A 6,089-nucleotide genomic window follows, 5' to 3' on the forward strand; every position below is an offset into this window, starting at 1 on the left:
TTACCATTATCTATTACGAAATTTGCTATAAACTTATTGAAAATTTCAGTTTTTTAAAAAATCATTTTATTTCCAGCAGGTTTACTAAAAAATGAAAACCACTACACATTTGTCAAAATTTATGGACATTCATTATAAAAAAAATATAAAAAAATAACATAAAATTCATTGTTAAATTGTCATAATCCTTGTAAAATTAACGTAATTCACTATTCCCTGTCTAAGTTTAAAATCCACTATTCCGATACACATCAAAACTTATGAACATTCACTATCTAAAAAAAATTAACGTAATCCACTGTTCACAGTTTGAATTTGAAATCCAATGTTCAATGCATGAATTTGAAATCCACTATGCATTCATTTGAAATCCACTATTCACTGTTTAAAATTGAAATCCACTATTCACTGTTTGAAATCCACTATTCAATGTACGTGTCGTCAACCCCATCCCTCTAAGGCTCTAACGTAATCCACTATTTAATGTTGCGTAAGAATTCGAAAACCACTGTACAATTAACGAAAATCACTGTACAATTAACGAAAACAACTATGCAATTAACGAAAATCACTGTACAATTAACGAAAACCACTATGCAATTAACGAAAACCACTACGTAATTAATGTATTCCATTACGAAAATCCTACAAACATATCAAAATCCACTACAACTATCAAAATCCACAAAGAAATTGCCCGAAATCTAGTACGAAATTATTGATATCCACTATGAAATTACCGAAATTCACGACAAACTTATCCAAAAGCACTAAAAACATACGTACTCGGATTTCTGACACAACTCAAAAATAACAAACAAAAAAACATAATCTACTATTTGAATCACTTGGTAGCGGTGCCTATATTGCCATGGCGTCGTTATGTGGATCGCCAGGTATGAAGGCAGTGGTTGGTGGCTCTGACCACAAGCACTGCTCTTCTTTGTGAAGACAGCGAAGAAGATCCAGAGACGACGGTGGCGTGTTGGCGTCGAACAACACCTCCACCAAAATGTGGATGATGACGGCCCTACTCACAAAAACATTGTTCCATATTTAAAATCAAGATAGGTACTAATTATTAATCATATAGCTTGATAATAATGATCGATAGTAAAATGTTGGAAATTAAATTTGTAACCATCACTTAACTATTCCCTATACTACTGAACTTAATCCTTTATATTAGTATTAATTTTCCAAACATAAACAATTAACACACAAGGATTTAGATTCACGTATACCATTAATTATACCAGTAACACTATCAAACAAAACAAAATTACCAAATCATATTGTGCTTATGTAAATCCATAACACATGAATTCTTAAGCGTCAACTTTACATGCCAATATACATTGGAATATTAAATACTACAAAATTCCTATACACAAATTCGCACAATAAACAATTCAAACACAGATTACATATAATGGTTTTTTAACTATATTGTATACCATTAACACAGAAAACACAAATTCAAACCAAATTACATATAATAATTTTTTGACTCATATTGTATACCATTAACAGAAGAATACCTGATATAGAGAACAACTCCGTGTTTAGTCGGCTACGCAATGCTCGCCCCGTTCAGAGGAATTTTTTTTTGGAAAAGCGTTCTGTGTTTAGTCGAGTAGGGCAGAAGAAGAATACCAACAATACTGTGTAAAATAGTGATATCTTTTGAGATTGTTTTACGAAATTTAATTAATCTCTGTGAAACGGTGTACCCATAAAAGAAGGGACGAGATATGAGAGAGATATTATTAAATAACGAAACGATTCATTCATTGAAAGAATCGATATTTTCTTAAAGGAGAAAATATATTGTCCATATATAAATAGGGGTAATATAGAAATATCATAAATAAAAAATCTATTAAAATATAATTTGGATTTATCTCAAAAAGGGGAATATTTTTTGGGCCTATACTAACTGCAAATTGCATATGGAGGGGTTATATCAAATAATCCCTTGATTTAATTAGGGCTGCTTGTCTTTTTTTTTTTTTTTTTTTTTCCTGATTGAATCCTATTTTCTTTGTAAATTGTAGTACTCGGTATATAAATTGAATTTTATTTATATAAATTATATAAATAAAAATAAAAATTCGGTATTCGGTAAAACAATTATTGAAATCAAACGTTTACCGACCGGTTCCCTTACTATGTTAAAAGTCACACGATTGGTGTAAGATGGAGACAAACTTCAGGGGTTTTTGGTAATTATAAATAAATGGGGGTACTTTTTGTTATTTAGTCTAAGTTCAGAAGGGTTTTATAATTTGTCCCAATATATATGTTCGGGAAAAATATTTATCCAATTGTATTTAAACTTACACTTGGAACATTCCGTGCAATTTAAAATATTGGGTAAATTACACCCACTCCCAAGGTATACTTAAATAATTTTAAGGTCCTATGGTATTGATAATTACATTCACCCCCCTGAACCGTAGTTATAAACTCTAACGGGATAATGCAGTGGATACATTATTCCGATAGGGTTCTAATGAACTATTACTTTTAGCTAGTGGTGGAGATAAAATAGAGTTAGGGGGAGTTATGTGGTGACATGGCTCCCCAAATATGTCGTAAATCACCCATAACTCTTTGTTGTCTCCACCACTTCCTAAAACCAATAGAGCGTTAGAACTCTATCGTAATAACGTATCCAATGCATTATCCCATTAGAGTTTATAACTACGTTTCAAGGGGGTGAATGTAATTATCAATACCACAAGAATTTTAAAGTGATTTAAGCATACATCAGGGATGTGTGTGTAATTTACCCTAAAATATTTTATTGAAGGGTGGACGTGTGTAAGAAGACTTATAGTTGAGGTTTTGATTGTAATTATTCAAACATGGATTTAATAAGGGCCTTTTTTTGCCTAATTGAATCCTAGTTTCTTTAATTTGGTAAAACCGTGTTTTGTTAGGAAAATAAAGGAAAATTTATTAAAAATTGAATTTTTAAATATTTTATCAATTGTAGTATAAAAATTATATATTTTAATATAACTATTAATATTACATTATATAAATAAAAATAAAAATTCGGTATTCGGTAAAACTGAATTATCGAAATCAAAACTCGGTTCGATTTACCGCCCGATTCACATTGTAAGGGATTGGTTGGTGTAAGACGGAGACAAACTTCCGGGAGTTCAAAAAGCTTGAGTCTGAAAAAAATGAGTTCAAGCTTTTTTTTTTAAACACGTGGGGTACTAAATACAATAAACCCATCCATAAACATAGGGAAATTACGGCTGTAGTATAAAATTTTGATGTACCTTGTTGGACCACCTCAATAAGCCAATTAGTATGTGAATCATTTAAGGTCCGATCCATCTACAAGGTGATTAACTAATGACCCAAATCCACAAGATCTTACAAGCCCATCAGGGTTCACTAATCATACTTAGAGTTCTACTCTAATAAGGATTCTACTAATTACACAATAAATAAACCCTCTACCTCACTTTACAAGGTACGTTCTATTCTCTACTTCTGATACCCAGAACTCTATTGTTCTTCCTACCCATCTGCTTGCCTAAGCATCTATCTGACTTGAGCGTCGGATGAATTTCCACCGGATCAACCCCCCGCTTAGTTCACGTGTCTTAGTTTTGCAAGTTGGAGACCCAGGTGTTCGTTTTTACGTGGCAGTGACTCCAATCAAGATTACCTACTCGCGTGCAGTGACCTACCCTCGTGTTTCCGTTTAATCCACCCAAGGTGAGTGAGACAACATCATTCTGGCGCCGTGTGTGGAAATGCAACCTAGATCGTGAAGTAGACATGGTTTTCAGGAGAACTCATACCCTCCGATAACAATCCTACCAAAGTGAGATCTAGATACGTTCCATCTATCAGAGTCCACGTATCTAAGTCTGCCCACCAATATGAGATCTCCAATACCGTAATAACATGGGTCACCCTCATCAAGATTTTACGGATCACGCTCTCCAAGGCTTTGGCAGCTCCCAAAAAAAAAAAAAAAAATGTCACTCAATAGTGCCACGCGCGGACGCCACCTCCTTCCCTCTACCCGCGGCACTCGAACTCTCCATGTCTTCGTATCACTATTGCGGCTCCCAAGCCCTAGTGCGCTCTCGCTAGCGGCACCGACTAACACCTCAATCGTGCTGCTAACGCCAATCCCTCCTCAAGGGCCGGATATCCCATCTCAAAGGTTGGACATCCCAAGGGCTAGACATCCCACCTCAAAGGTTGGACATCCCCTCATCTCTCCTCAAGGGCTGACATCCCATCTCAAAGGTTGGACATCCCATCTCAAGGGTTGGGCATCCCATCCCAAGGCTAGACATCCCCTCACCTCTCCTCAAGGGCTGGGTATCCTATCCCAAGGGCTGAACATTTAATCTCAAAGGCTGGACATCCATCCCAAGGCTAAACTTCTCCTCACCTCTCCAACCCCAGTCGTGGAAATAGTCAACACATGAGCTTACCGACTACAACACCCAGATGGCCGCCAAGTACCAAGGACATGGAACGTAGCCAATCTCAAGCAATTCTATGCGTGAAGAATATGAAGGACACATCAAGGACGACTTTTCTCCAACTAAGTTTAGTTTTTATTCTTTACTTTCTATTTGTCATGCTCCACAAGCAACTACTTCGTCACTTCAACACTAATAAACCACTTTGCTATTTCGACATTATCAAAACCATTTCACTATTTCTACACGCATTCTTAACAAACAGAGTCAAGATGCCAAAACCCATGGAGTTAGATTATGCTTGCTAAGCTTACAAGAGTCTGGCCAACTCAACTTCAGGAAAGTAGAACACTCCATGGGTCAAAGACATCTGACTAGGGGTGCCTAGCCTCATAAACGAGTTAGATCACAAAAAGATTAAACTCCGAGTGCAGGTCCACCCTTACAAATCAAACCTCGATAGGCCAACTACGGGTGCCTAACCTCATAAACGAGTTAGATCACAAAAAGACTAAACTCCGAGTGCATGTCCACCCTTACAAATCAAACCTTTAGAGGCCGACTACGGGTGCCTAGCCTCATAAACGAGTTAGATCACAAAATGACTAAACTCTGAGTGCAGGTCCACCCTTACAAATCAAACCTTGAGAGGCCGACTACGGGTGCCTAGCCTCATCAATGAGTTAGATCACAAAAAGACTAAACTCCGAGCGCAGGTCCACCCTTACAAATCAAACCACGAGGAGACTCGCTCGGTACTACGACGCCGCTGCGAGACAACTCCCACGAAGAGACTCGCTCGGTTCTATGATTCTTCTGCGAGACAACACCGACGAGGAGATTTGCTCGATATTACGACTCCGCTGCGAGATAACAACTCCTACGAGGAGACTCGCTCGGCGCTATAATCCCGGTGCGAGACAACTCCCACGAGGAGACTCGCTCGGCTTTCCGATACTACGACTCTGCTGCGAGACAACTCCCACGAGGAGACTCGCTCGGCGCTACAACCCCGCTGCGAGACAACTCCCACGATGAGACTCGCTCGGTACTACTATCCCGTTGCGAGACAACTCCAACGAGGAGATTCGCTCGGTGCTACAATCCCGGTGCGAGACAACTCCCACGAGGAGACTTGCTCGGCTTTCCGACTCCGCTGCAAGACAACTCCCACGGAAAGATAACTCGCTCGGTGCTACCACCCCGTGGCAAGACAACTTCCACGAGGAGACTGCTCGCTCGACGTTCGTGACGATATCACCCCCTCGCACTACATTACCAATTTTTGGTGTGACCATGTACATAGTACCTCGATTCGTGTTGTCGTAGGTGCACCGCAACCCTTGCTCCGCCACTCGATCTACCTACTCTTTTCCAGTGCCACCCCACTGGTCGGGCGACCAAGAAATATGGCGAGGCCATTCATCATGTCACATGTATTGACTTACTATGATCAACCTATTAGTGCCATCTCCAAGACAACTTGGAAATCTACTAATTCAACACTTGAAGTTGGCAGCACCAACACACTTCTAAATCAAGGCAACCCAACTCCACCCATCAATGGCGCTGCGACACCCTTCTTGATTGCAATCGATAAATCTAGTCGTTTCTCCAAGA

The 6,089-nt window shown here is 38.7% G+C and overlaps 1 long non-coding RNA gene across 1 annotated transcript; it reads right to left on the minus strand.

Annotated features, from left to right (window-relative positions):
* Positions 1-600: 600 nt before the first annotated feature.
* LOC148766184 (uncharacterized) lies at positions 601-1,957 on the minus strand. The gene is made up of 2 exons (XR_016034857.1): positions 1,542-1,957; positions 601-1,030 (listed from the first exon to the last, which is right to left on the minus strand). It is a non-coding gene; the product is annotated as an uncharacterized LOC148766184 (long non-coding RNA).
* Positions 1,958-6,089: the final 4,132 nt, after the last annotated feature.

This window comes from Erythranthe guttata, chromosome 12 (assembly GCF_056151865.1).
Source record: "Erythranthe guttata isolate IM_541 chromosome 12, IM_541, whole genome shotgun sequence".
NCBI classification, from domain to species: domain Eukaryota; kingdom Viridiplantae; phylum Streptophyta; class Magnoliopsida; order Lamiales; family Phrymaceae; genus Erythranthe; species Erythranthe guttata.